Source organism: Kogia breviceps, chromosome 1, assembly GCF_026419965.1.
Source record: "Kogia breviceps isolate mKogBre1 chromosome 1, mKogBre1 haplotype 1, whole genome shotgun sequence".
NCBI lineage: Eukaryota > Metazoa > Chordata > Mammalia > Artiodactyla > Physeteridae > Kogia > Kogia breviceps.
The window spans coordinates 29149184-29164047 of record NC_081310.1 but is presented as its reverse complement, the minus strand read 5'-3'; the positions used below and the strand labels follow the sequence as shown (position 1 = coordinate 29164047).

Below are 14864 nucleotides of genomic sequence, written 5' to 3'. Positions count from 1 at the left end.
CAAAGCTAGGTTAAATTAGGAACAGATACTTCTCTTCTTAAATTTGAAATCCAGTGGATAGGGGGAAAGCAGCTAACTGGAGTGAAATGCACACTAGAGCATCAGAATATGAATTTGGCAATGTGACTTCACTAAGCCTTATACCATTTTTAAACTTTCTTATTAAAAAAGAATATTTTAATTCATGCAAATGGCTTCAACTGTATCTTGTATCTGTGCCCCTTATATTGGTGATAAAGAGGGCTTGGTCTTTTATTAAGGGTTGAACATGGAGCATCTCATTTAACTCTCATAACTACTTCCTGGTGTAAGACTATCATTAGCCCCACTGTGTCAATAAGGCACAGAGATGGTAAGTAATTTATCCAATTTTACCTTGGATAAATTTTTTAGAGTAAATTTATATTATAAGTAAAATTTATTTGGAGTAAATAAATTAGACTCCAAAGTCAACACTTTGCTGCCTTCATAGGAAAAATGGGAAAGATACAGACCGTGTATGAATTTCTATGGAACCCATGAAATAAATATTAGAACAAATGCATTTTATTAGTATTCTGAGCATCTTCAAAGAGGCAACAACATAATTGGTTATAACCACCAAGGAATTTGAAATTTACCCTTCTGATGTCTTTTAAATATGTTGAGGAGACCCAAACCCTGAAAATGATGGTATTTGTCTTAGAACATCATAAAATAGTGATGTAAACGAAGGATGTCACTTGAAGTAAGAAAAATTTTACTCTCAGAAAATATATTTGCATTCTGTGTGCAGATCTGTTCCTGTCAGTAGGACTGATAGTAGATATATGTTACGGGTTGGATGTTCGTGTGCCTTCGAAATTCGTATGTTGAAGGTCTAACCCCCAGTGTGGCTGCATTTGGAGGTGAGGCTTCTGAGGAAGTAATTAAGGTTACATGGGGTCTTAAGTGTGGAGTCCTGATCCGATAGGGTTAGTGTCCTCTGAAGAAGAGGCATCAGAGAGTTCAAAGGAACGGCCATGCGAGGACAAAGCAGCCATCCTCAAGACAGGAAGACAGCTCTTTTCATAAACTGAACCCTGCTGGAACCTTGATTTTGGATTTTTCAGCCTCCATAATTGAGAGAAAATGAATTTCTGTTGTTTAAGCCACCCAGTTTGTGGTATTTTATTATGACAGCCTGAGCAGACTAACACAATAAAATATTTGCAGAAATCACATTTTCAAGCTTTTACTTTAATATTTTTGTGTTAGTCATACCTTTTGCCCTCTGCTAGCAGCAGCAGACAAGTAGTAGCAGGTCTCAAAGATTTAAGAAAATCAGATACCAAATAAGCAATACTCTGTATTGATTCATTTTTCTATAATTCTGGGAAAGAACATCATGTTTTATTTCAAGTCAATAAGCTTGTTCAGTTCCTGGAATACCACTATCTCTCAGGGGTTAACCAGGAGCCAGTGGACAGATGAGAAATGTCCTAAGCTTTGTCAGTTTGAGAATATCCTTTGGTATGAAAGCTTTTGTGTTTTTTTATATTGTTGTTTATTTTGAAAACAATTTTATAACTAATGAATATTTACTGGAAATTTCCAAGGAATAAAGGTACCCATAGTACCACTAACCCAGACATTCTGGTAACACTGGAGGAATTATAGTCTAAAGATACACATCCTGCTTATATTATCCTCCTTTATAGAGGAGATAACTTCAGAGCATGGGTTTAGAGGATCGAATCTGTGCCAGGCTTTGTCACAAACTCCGCGTGAACTCAAGGAAAGTCTGCTCTTCCTGGTCTCAATAGAGAAATATTAGTAATCTATGTTAACTACCAATTTCCAGGACTTTTTATATGAATGTATTTTTACATGATAGTAGAGCCTGATCCTTCTCAAAGAGGGGATAACATAAACGTCAATGTTATCATCAGTGACAGGCAGCCCCTAGGGTAGGTGGAACACTATGATTTGTGCAGAACCCAACTTCTTAGTAGGTCCAAAAAAAACCAAAACGAAACAGAAATACTGGAAATTTACAGAGCTGGACTAACTCACAGTCAGTAAGTTATTCAGCATGTATTTAGCACCAACTGTGTAAGCATAGCAACCATAATCTTACTTGGTGCTATTAATGCAAGTGGGAGAAAAGGAAAAACAGAGAATCTACTTTACTGTCTAACCCACTATTCCTTATATATTTTCTTATATTTACTCCTATATTAAATATCTTAGGAGTTGAAGATCAGCTCTAATTCTCTCCATTCCTCAGAGTCTTGGAATCACACACACAAAGAAAATAAAGTATGAGATGGAAGGAGGCTGTTCTTCACTACACACACAAGTCTAGAAGTCGAGGGCTGATGCTATAACATATGGCAAACTCAAGGGCATAATTCTTCAGGTTTACTAATGGGCATTGCTAAATAATAAAACCTAGTTTTTTCTTTGTAAGGCTACTTTTTAGGTTTTTGTTTTGTTTTGTTTTGTTTTTGCGGTACGCGGCCCTCTCACTGTTGTGGCCTCTCCCGTTGCAGAGCACAGGCTCCAGACGCGCAGGCTCAGCGGCCATGGCTCATGGGCCCAGCCGCTCTGCGGCAAGTGGGATCTTCCCGGACCAGGGCACAAACCCGTGTCCCCTGCATCGGCAGGCAGACTCTCAACCACTGCGCCACCAGGGAAGACCTTTAAGGTATTTTTTAAAGGAGGGTTAACAAAGCCTTAAGGAGTACACTGTACCCGGCATGCTATGACAGAAAAACTATTGTAACACCACCAGCAGCTCCTATTCTCCAGGTATTACAGACCACAAAGAACATGCTACATTACGGTTTCAAACTCAATACAAAATCATAAAAGAACCAGCTTCAGACTACTGTTTCATCCTTATTCTCTCACTAGACTCTAGTGAGAGAATAATGGGCAAGTTGTTTAATATCTCTTAAGTGTCTGTTTCCTCATTGTAAAATGAGCATAATAATGTCTTTCTCCATATTGCTATAAGAATGAGATGAAAGAACATTTGTGGGTATATCCTTCAATACCCATAAGGAAAACAGAAACCATTCTAGAGATTTCAAACAGAGGGCTTTAATGCAGGGAGTTGATTACAATGACTTAAGAAGGGTTGTAAATGTAAAAGGGAGAGAGGTCAACTGTGCTGCGATAGGAAAGCTGCTATCACCACTGCTGCCACCTTCTGCCACTGTTATAACTGAACAGGAACCCAGGAGTCCACACTCCATTAAGGAGCCCACACACAATCTCACTGCTGCTGCAAAAAGCACTGCTACTTCTGCTGTTAGAACTGCTCTGCCACCACTTAGTGAGAATCCAGGTACTTAGATCACCACTGAGGACCTGGCTCTCCCATTGCTCCTGCTGTCCAAAATGCCTCCAAAACCAGGGCAGGGAAATGGCTTCCTCCTTCCTTTTGCCTTACCAATCTTCTACCAAGTCATCATGCAGAACCATCTGTAAACCAGGTCTCAGTTTTTCTTCTTCTACCAATTGACCAGAGGAAGCAGGTCAGGAGCTGTTTCTCAAAGGGACAGCACTTGCTTGCAGAAGAGGCCATGGCTTTGCTCCAAACTACTCATGAAATGTTAGGTGTGGATTGAAGGAAGATAGCAATAAAGTAGAAGTAGGAGTTATACAAGTCTGAGCCACTGGTCATGCAATTTACTTGTATTTTTAGGATCTTATCAAGGCTAATCTCATATATCCTGCTTCTAATTAATGACAGAAGAGTGTTGCCTTATATACCCCTGTTTAGAGCCTGGTGAACCAGATAATACCCAGTTTATAGTGGGCAGTTCAGATACTCAAGGATCAAGCACTGGTTTTCACCCAGGCCCAAAAGAAAATCGGGAATCGTTTTTAGAGATGGTGGTTGTTTGTAGAAGGCGGCATAGCTTTCGCTATAAACCCTCAGGATCTGCCCTAGAAGTCCCTACTGGAGCATATCAGAACCTCCATAGAGCATCCCAATCTGTGATAGACATTTGGACAGCCACTGAATCTTCTGTCATAAAACCCAAGTGGAAGAGCGTGAGCGCCACTATTTTGGTAGCCTTGCAAAGTTACTCAGTAAATACTCAAAATAGCACACTGCAATGTGGTATTATTTACCTCAACAATGCAAAGATGAACACAAAGCATTGCACCTCTTTCATAGTGGTGAATAGTGCAAGATGCAGCAACTTGTCTTTTTTATTATGTAAAAGATGCCCCAGAAGATTAGACTCCTCAACTCCACCAAGGTGCCAGACCCTTGAGTTTTTATGTGGCTTATCGCCTACCTTCTCATACACATGTGATTTTCAAAGGCTATGATTCTCAAACTTTAGCACTCATCAGAACTGCCCTTAGGGCTTGTTTAAACACAGATTGATCCACCTACTGATTCAGTATGTTTGGGGTGGGTCTGAGGCTGAAGAATTTTTATAACATCCCCAGGTGGTGTTGATACTGCTGGTCCAAGGATCACACTTTGTGAACCACTTTCTTAAGTCACTGCTTCCTGATCACCAGGATCAGCTTGTTATGATCTATGCAATGGATCTTCATTATGTTCCAAAGAATGTTGGGATAATTAAGGTCTCTGTAGACTAGATTATGATCAAGAGAACATAACAATTAACAAAGTCCTAAGTGAAGATGTACTTACTGTCTTAACAGACAGTAAGTACGTTACTGTCTTAACATTTAAGTGTACATTAAGTGTACGTTACTGTCTTAACTATGCACATTATGGTATAGTAGATCTCGAGAACTTTTTCACCTTGCGTGACTGAAACTATCCCATTGAACAACTTGTTTCCCCCTCCTCCCAGGCCCTGGCAACCACCATTCTTCTTTCTGCTTCCATGAGTTTGATTACTTTAGATCTATCACACAAGTGGACATAGGTCTCTTTTTGTAATTTCTTACTATGTCATGATGACCAATATTTAACACATACTCATTATGGTATAGTTTTATCATACAGTTGTAGTGGGCATGATGGAATGTTTTGCTCAACTTTATTTCTTGTTAGTTGTGTCTTCTTGGACTATAGACAGTGGAATACTAAAATTAAGATTTCCCACACCCACAGCTGAGTTCTAGTTGTGATTTTGCTTCTGCCGCTTAGATCCATTCATGTAAGATTTGGAGGCAGAAGTGAGACAGGGGCTGTGTTTCCAGCAAGCAAATACTGGAGACTTAGATTTTTCTGCAATGGCAAAGCAGGGTCCAGTCATTTTCTTTGTGGGTGTTGAAAGGCAGTGTGGTAGAACCGGTGGCAACTGGAATCCATGTTCCAGAATCCAGTTACCAACTTTGTTGTGGTCAGGAGGCAGTTGGAGCTTCCTGATCCTGATTGCGACTACAGCAGACTGTTCTTGAATTCACCAGTTCTAGTGGTCCCTCCTGACCCTCCAACTTCCTGACTCCACGGTCAGGACAGCTGTTTCACTGGCAGTTTAGTTTAGCTATTTTATTCTAGGAGTCCTTCACAGAGACGCAGCCTCATGTACATTCCTTCAACTTTTGCCATAATTTTTAAAGCATCGAATTCTTTGTAGCAAACCACTTTTCACTTAAAATTACCAAAGCGTTCCTCATTCCTCCAACTGGCCCTTGGCCAATTCACCCACTAGAGGATGATAGCATGTTTTAACTAGATTCCAGCTTTAAAGCCCCTCCCTCTGCCCTCAATTTATTAGATGCTTTTGGCTTTAATTAAAGCCAAGTAGAGATGGAAACTCAAGGCCAGTCATTTTAATGCTAGTCTTTCCAATTGCTCTGATTACATTACTGCAGCAAAATGATCAACTAGCATTTCAATATTTCTTCATTATAATTTTGAAATAATATACCAATACCAGCATTTTATTTTTAAAGTATTTAGAATTCATAATATTTTTAAACCAACGAAACTTAAAAATGTAATAGATTTTAAATAAAAAACTGTCTAAAATTTAACTTAGTGTGTGTGTAAATATGAAGCACATATTCTAATTCTGATTTAACTATTAGATTATTAAATTAATGCAAAAACTATTATCAAAAGTTAGCAAGCTAAATACTAATGTAAGATAAAAATAACATAATAAATAGTACAAACTTTAAAACAAAACATTATTTCAGCTATTTTTTAAAAATTTAGCCTTTTGTGATTTATAAGAAATATACATATTTGATACAAACAGCTCATGTAACTCAACAACAAAAAAACAAACAACCCAATTGAAAAATGGGAAGATCTAAATAGACATTTCTCCAAAGAAGACATACAGATGTCCAACAGACACATGAAAAGCTGCTCAACATCACTATTAGAGAAATGCAAACCAAAAGTACAATGAGGTACCACCTCACACCAGTCAGAATGGCCATCATTAAAAAGTCTACAAATAACAAATGCTGGAGAGGGTGTAGAAAAAAGGGAACCCTCCTACACCATTGGTGGGAATGTAAGTTGGTATAGCCACTGTGGAAAACAGTATGGAGGTTCCTCAGAAAACTAAAAACAGAATTACCATATGATCCAACAATCCCACTCCTGGACATATATCTGGACAAAACTCTAATTCAAAAATATACATGCACCCATTGTTCACAGCAGCACTATTTACAATAGCCAAGACATGGAAACAACCTAATCATCCATCGACAGATGAATGGATAAAGAAGATGTGGTGCATATATACAGTGGAATACTACTCAGCCATAGAAAAGAATGCAATAATGCCATTTGCAGCAACATGGATGGACCTAGAGATTATCATACTAAGTCAGTCAGAAAAAGACAAAAACCATATGATATCACTTATATGTGGAATCTAACCTATGACACAAATGAACTTATCTAGGAAGTAGAAACAGACTCACAGATATAGAGAACAGACTTGTGGTTGACAAGTGAGAGGGAAGGTGGGGGAGGGACGGATTGGGAGTTTGGGGTTAGTAGATGCAAACTATTAAATATAGAATGGATATACATTCTTTTTGATATTCTTTTCCATTATGTTTTATCACAGGATATTGGATATAGTTCCCTGTGCTATACAGGAGGTCCTACTATAGGTCCAATATCCTGTGATAAAACATAACGGAAAAGAATATGAAAAAGAATGTATATATATATATGTGTAACTGAATCACTTTGCTGTACACCTGAAACTAACACAACATTGTAAATCAACTATACTTCAATTAAAAAAAAAAAGAAATATATATATATTTGGTCATTCTCAGATGTATTTGGTTTTCTTCCACAGTTCCCAGCTCACAGCTCCCCAAACCCTTGGAATTTTCTGATCAGTAAGAGCAATGGGAGCATCTTTTGTTATATTTGGTCTCTTGTCCTCAGCTCCATGAAACACTTCAGGGCCAAAAAGGTGAAATGGGTGTCTTGTTTTTCATAACAAGCCGTTTCCATCACAACTGGGTTTTATGTTAATGAAGGTGACTTGGATCCCACCCCAGGGTGTGGGGCCGGTTGCCAGGAGAACCAACCTCATGATCAGAGGGTTGGAACTCTGAGTCCTGCCCCCTGATTTCTGGGGAAAGGAAAGGAGCTTGAGGTTGAATCAATTGCCATTGGCCAATGATTTAGTCAATCATGACTATGTAATGAAGCCTCTGTAAAAGCCCCAAAGGACAGCTTTTTGGCCCTTTTTCAGAGAGCTTCCATATCGAGGAATCAGAACACTTCTGCATGCCACTTTTCAGGGCCTCAAGTTCCACGAGGACATAAGATCTCTTGTTCAGGACCTCGCCCTATGTATCTCTTCATCTGGTTTTTTATTTGTATCCTTTAGTATCCTTTCATAATAAATCAGTAATCTAGTGGGTAAATGGGTTTTCCTCAGTCTGTCAGCTGCTCTGGCAAATTAAACCCAAAGGGGGGGGGGGGTCATAGGAACCTCGATTTATAGCCAGTTAGTCAGAAGCACAGGTATCAACCTGGACTTATGATAGGCACCTGAAGTGGAGGGTGCTCGTGGGACGGAGCCCTTTACCTGTAGAATGTGAGTCTATCTCTGGGTAGATAGTGTCAGAATTGAGGGAAATTGTATGACACCCAGCTAGTGTCCAAGAACTGGATCCAAGAATCCTTCTACAGTATATGTGTGAGGCAGAGGGTGCCTGCACGACCAGCCCCAATAGAAACCCTGTGCCCTGAGTCTCTAAGGAGCTTCCCTGACAGAGGGCATTTCCTGTTGTCAGAGAATCAAGCCCGTGGTATGTGACTCCACTGAGAGAAGGCTCCAGAAGCTTGTGCCTGGTTCCCCCCAGGGGCTTCTCCCCAAGCCTTTTTCCTTTGCTAATCCTGCTAAGTATCCTTTTGTTGTGATAAATTTAGCTATGAGTATGACCACACACCCAGTGCTCCTAGTCAATCATGGAACCTGGGGGTGGTCTTTAGATCCTCGACACAAATGGGTTTCATAAAATACATTAAAATCAATTTCACCTGTTCCTTTTTGCTTAACGCGGCTGCTGGAAAATTCACCATGATGGATGTGCTCACGTTATGTTTCCATTGATGTTACTGCTCCAGCACCTTGGAAAGGCAAATGCTGAAGCAGTGAGGCCAGAGCTTCCATTTTATAGGAGAAACTGAGGCCCAGAAGGGGTGGTGGGTGTGGCTGAGACCACAGATCAAGGAGGGAACAGGAGGACGTGAGCAGGGAACCTGCTGCAGGACTCCAGCCCCCAGGTACTTACCGGATGGACCTCGAGTGGTCGTCTTGAGGACTGAGGACTTTCTGGACAGGGGTGTCCGACTTCCTTTGTCACTGGACTCACTCTGGGCGCTGAGTGGCCACCTGGCCTGGTCCCCACTGGCCAGCCCCTTGGTTGTGGCAGCGGTCACTGGAGTGGCTTTGGGGGTGTCAGTGCCAGGGTTTGGGTGGGTGGGTGGCTTCCAGGCCCGGCCGAGGCCCTCTCTCAGCCGGGAGGCAGCGTCTAAGGGTCCATCATGCAGATACTAGGCTGCGTGGGCAGACATGGGTCGATCTTGAAGGGTCAGGAGTGTGTCCTCATCTGAGTCCAAGGTGCTGGGAGCGGCAGGCAAGGGGTCTGAGTTAAGACAGGGTGTGCAGGGACTTGCTGACAGACGTGGCTGATGTCTCCTGGACTCCTGGAGTGCCCGCCAGCTCCTGTGACCGAGCGCTGCTGTCGTTGGCGCTGCCAGGGGACACGTGTGCCAGAGCCATGGGCACAGCCTCCCGCTGCTGAAACTCACAGGGTGACACCAGGCACAGGGCCACGTCCTGTGGGGTGGCCCTGGGCCGCGCTCGAGGGCCGCAGAGTGCGAGGTTCAGCCCGGCTTCACTCATGGTGGCAGGTGGTAGTGGTAGCACCTGCTCAAGAGAGACGGACAGGGATTCATCCACCTCTGTGGAGCGTGGGGAGCCCAACTCGGCGGGCAGCGAGAGCGTGGTCACTGAGGGGGAGGAATCCGGCCTGGCCTCCCCACCCCGCAGCGGGCTCAGTGATAGTGGCCCGCAGTTCTCAGCTGGCCCCTGGTGGGCTCCGACGGGCGAGGGTGTGCATGGCTGGGGCGTGCTGGCGGCCAAAAAGCAGCTGCAGGCGTTTCTCCTCCAAGCTGCCACCCTCCTCGCAGCCGGGCTCAGCCCCAGCTCCAGTCTGCCCTCCTGGCTGGGCGTGGCCACCAATTGCGGATCCCGGAAGCGGCCGGCCACGGTGGGTCGTCCGGCGTCTCCGCACCGGAAGCGGGGGGGCGGGGCTTCGGGATGCATTCTCTACTGTCGGGACACCTGGGCGGGGTGTGCTGGGTGCTCTGCGGGGCTTGGGAGCCACCTGGGTATTTGCCTTCTTGCTGCCAACCACAGTGGAGGCAGCCCAGCACCACCTGTGGTCGGGGTCCTTCTTCACCTCCCTGGAGGTGGGCAGGAGTGAGGGGCGGCTTCGAAAACTGCCGGCTTAAAAGACAGAGTGCAACAAGCACGCACGCATTGAGGTGTCAACTATTTTGTGCAAAATATTTTAAGCTTCAGTTAAGAATTCTGATTTTTTACCTATAAGTAGAATGTCGAGGAGACTGTTATGTCAATCCAGACATTTTCTTCTATTTCATCTTCAGATGATGCTATCTCTTGTAATTATATAATTATATATACATATATAATAATTTTTTGAAGACTTTTACCTGGGGGAAGGGATCAGAGACTGAAATCTTTACATGAGATGTTCTTGTTTAAAGAAAGCTTTTCTAATCTGTCTTCCTCTTCCTTAGTTTCACTGTGTATAGATGGAGATCTGATTTAGAATTACCTCTTGTCAATTTTGATACTCATACTTTCCATGTTTGAAAGTCTTCTAACTAAAATAAAATTTATTCTTCCAGTAGAAGCTTTCTGGTACCCTGATATGGCTGCTTATTAAGTTCATACAATCTGGGATGTGTCTAAACCTGTGGACTGCATATCGGCTTGGTCTTCGTGCACACAAAAATTCAGTCATTTAACTTAATCTCAAAATGTTAAATTACTTGAATTTCAGATTTTTTAAAATAGCGATTTATACCCACAAAATTACAGTTCTCCAACACATCTCCCACAAGGACTTCATTTCTCCCTGTGCCCCAAATGCATTTCTTTGCTCTACCTCTCTGTCACCCTCAATCCCACCCTCTACCCTTCCCGTCTGTCAAAGGATTGCACTCTCCTTCCTTATTGTAAAATTAGAAGCCTTCTAAGAAAAACCCTTGCATGATGATTTCTCATCACTCCAAACCCTTTTGTCTTCACGAGTTTCTTTTCTCCCCGTCCCGTTCCAGGGGAAGAGGTGCTTTTCTTCTCACCTGCTTCTAATTCTTTTTCTTCCTGTTTCCTGGGAAACTTATTCCGTTAATTCTCCATCCCCCTTCCCAATTTTCCATCATTTCTAACTTCTTTCTCTCTGTTTCCAAATATGTTAGTTGTCCTCATATTTTTAAAATCACCGTTGATCCAGTTATCTCCTATCCATCTCTTGTTTCTTTTACACAAGCAGTAGAGTAAGTGGGTCCTGACTAGATAGTCTGCTGCTCATCTTCCTGGGTTTGCAGCCCAGCTCCACCACCTGTTAGCTGTGTGACCACCAGCAAGTTACTTAATCTCTGAGTGTAAAATGCAGATGACCATACTGCTTTTATTAGCTCATTATTATTTTTTTATTTTCAAAAAGATTAACCATATTTCCCTTATCTTTTCTTCTGTGGCCTCTCTTCCCTACCAAGTGTAGAAGGGAAGGTTGGAAATTTAAAGTCAAAACATAGATATGCAAAAATGCAACTTCATTTTCTCACAGGTGAACTTAACTTACTCATAAGCCCTGTTTCTACCCCATGAAATTAGCCCTTGGAGGAAAATGAGGAGCTGCTGATTTTAAAGGTTGTGTGGTGCATCAAAGCCCAATTTAAGCCTCTTCCATTGTATGTGCCTAATTATACCTAAGGGAAGAGAAGGAAGCTCAGGGCAGTCCTATCAATAGCCTTCTAGGTGAAAAAGAATGTGTAGCAGGTTTAGCCTTAGAATCAGAGACAGAAATTTTTATCCCTACAGCTCAATGTCAATTTCATTGACAAAGACAATGAGGTGTAGCCTGTGAGGGGATGCTTTTGATCACAGCATTATATCTGAGAAAATAATTTTCCTGTGCAACTGCTGGGTGTATCTTTCCAAAGGATGGACAAGAATAGGAACAATACTGTAAACAGTATTTCATTATTCTGAATATTTTAGCTGACTCTTCTGCAATATTCTCCATTATGTGTTAACACTCATCTAGCAAAATACATACATATTTACTAAAACAAAAAGCTTAGAATTTTTTAATAAATATACATTAATACATTGTGGTATAAGGAAGTCTTAGCATCAAGTGCATTCTAAACAGTAGTTGCTAAATTGACCCACACCAAAAGAACAGCAAAACATAATCTTGGAGAGTTAATCTCTGACTGCTCAACCTTTTCTTACGGTGGGGTGCAAAAGGATTAACGACTGCATTCCTCCACATTCTCATGCATTGAATCTTGTCTCTCTTAGGATACTGGAGCAATGCCTACAATAGCCTGAATCGCAGGAGGTAAGGCAGCTTAAATTAGAGAGACCATTCTGATTAGATGAGACTTGTTGCAAAATTCACCAAGTTTAAATTAGACTGAGGTTCTAGAATGAAGGGGGGGGCGGTAATTAAGCAGCTTGTGGATGGAAGATTATTTCTACTCCAAGGAAAAATGTGCTTTGGGATTTTCTTCCCTCCTAAAGTCAGCCAAAACTCAGCTCCCCTCCCTCTTCACTTTTTCCTATTTACTGCCTAAAGGAAACACTATTCACAAAGACCAATTACATAATTATTTAATTATTTGGAGGCCACCTTCCCTGAACAAAATGATAGTATCAGGTGCTCATCCAGAGTGCAGCTTATGCAAGAGTGAAGACATCTGGTCCTTTGGGTCACCGTGACACAGAGCTCAGATGTGGGGATGGGTGTGTACTGTGACACCAAGCCTAACTGATGGTCAGCCATTAAACCACAACTGATAAAAAAACATCATTTTATAGTTGAGTCATGATTATTGCATTTTCCTGTAGGCATTTGAAAAGAAATAAATGTGAAGTAATCTGTTCAGAACTACGGGAAATAAGTGAGCAATTCATGTACTAAAAGTAATTGTCCCCTTTATTATTGAAAAAATGCATTTCACTAAATATGTCTGCTATTTCTCTGATAAATATTTTAATAAAATAGATTTAGTAGAATCTTAATATATGACACAAATTCTCAAACCATCCATTAGCCAAGCTCATTCGTTTATTTATAGAAATACTAAAACATTTTCCATTACTAAGAGAAGTTAGTAGGTCAAGAGTATCCCTGCAGGCATGGCTAACACAAGATATCAGGAAGTATAGCCTACATATTTTTTTTAAGTTTTAAGTCAAGAAAATGCACAAGTCATAAGTATACAGCTCAAAGAATTTATTTATTTATTTATTTTTTGCGCCACGCAGGCCACTCACTGTTGTGGCCTCTCCCGTTGCGGAGCACAGTCTCCGGACGCGCAGGCTCAGCGGCCATGGCTCACGGGCCTGGCCGCTCCGCGGCATGTGGGATCCTCCCGGACCGGGGCACGAACCCGCGTCCCCTGCATCGGCAGGCAGACCCTCAACCACTGCGCCACCAGGGAAGCCCCAGCTCAAAGAATTTTTACAGAAGGTAACATACCCATCCAACTACCACACAGATCATGACACAGAACATTACCAGAATCCCAGGAACTTCCTTTGGGTCTCATCTCCATAACTACCACTTAAAAGGGAATTGCTCATCTAACTTCTATCACCACACTTTAGTTTTCACTGTTTTTTAACTCTGAATGGAATCACACAAAGTGCATATACATGTGCTCTTATGTGTCTAATTTCTTTTACTCGATAGTTTGTGAGATTTATCTATGGTATCACAGTAGTTTTCATTGTTGCATAGCTCCCTTGTGTAAATATACCCAAATTTATTTATCCATTGGTGGCATTTGAGTTGCTTGGGGCTGTTACAAACAATGATGCTCTGAACATTCTGGTACATGTCTTCTGGTATACATGCATAAGCATTTATCTTGGGAATAAACCTAGGAGAGAAATTGCTGAGTCATAGATTATGTGTACAGTTTTCCAAAGTGGTCTTGCAAATTTAAACTCCCACCATTAGAATACAGAAGTTCCATTTGTTCTACATTCTTACCAACTCTTGGCATTGTCAGATTTTTAATTTTTGCCATTCTGGTAAATGTGTAGTAGTATCTCATCATGTTTTAATTTATATTTCCCTGATGACTAAAAATTTGAGTGTCTTTCTTTAATGTTTATTGGTCATTTGGATATATTCCTTTGGGAAGTTCTGGTTACAGACTTTTCCTATGTATTAATTAGATTGTCCTGTCTTTTACTGATTTGTCAGACTTAATTAAATAATCTGGATGAGTCATCTATTGTATATAATATATAGCAAATTTCTTCCTCCACTCTGTGGATTGTCTTTCATTATCATCATGATAAGTTTTAAAAAGAGGAGCTCTTAATTTTAATTAAATTAAATTTAGTAAACTTTTCTTTTATGATAATTGCTGCTTGCTCTCTGCTTGTGAAATCTTTGTTTAACAAATCTTTGCCTACCACAAGGTCATAAAGAAATTTTCTCTCCTATATTATCTTCTAGAAGTTTTATTGTTTTTATTTTTTCTATTTCACCTGCATTTGATTTTTGAGGCTTGTATGAGGTGGGGATCAATGTCCATTTTTTCCCACATGGGTAGCTAGTTGATTGAGCACTATTTGGACCTGAAACCATCTATTGCAATATTTTGTTTTTAATCAGTTGACCAAATATGTGTGGATCTGTTTCTAAATTACTCATCCTACTTTATTGGCCTAGTTCTCTATCCTTGGGCCAGTATCCTACTCTTGATTATTATTACTTTTAGCAAGATTTGATATCTAGTAGTCTAAGTCCTCCAACTTTGTTCATCAAGGTTCCCATATCTATTCTCAATTCTCTGCTTTTTGATATGAATTTTAGGATCAGCTTTATATTTCCTAAAAAAAAAGCCTACTGGAGTCTATAGATCAATATAGGGAAAAATTCTATCATTGTAATATTTAATAATTTTATCCATAAACACAAGTTATTACTCCATGTATTTAGGTCTTTAATTTCTCTCATTAATGTTTTAAGCTTTTGTATTCTTTTTTTTTTAAGTATCATTAGACTTTAATACTTTTTTTTCATGAAAGAATCAGCAATTGATTTTGGTTTTTTTTTTGGCCCCAATCTCATTGCAGAGTTTGTTGGAACCATTTTCAAAACTGCTCAGCTTTGTAATTCAG

At 40.8% G+C, this 14864-nt stretch overlaps 1 pseudogene; it reads right to left on the bottom strand.

The window, feature by feature from the left end:
* Positions 1-8515: 8515 nt before the first annotated feature.
* Positions 8516-13759, bottom strand: LOC131751414 (microtubule-associated protein 1S-like; annotated as a pseudogene).
* Positions 13760-14864: the final 1105 nt, after the last annotated feature.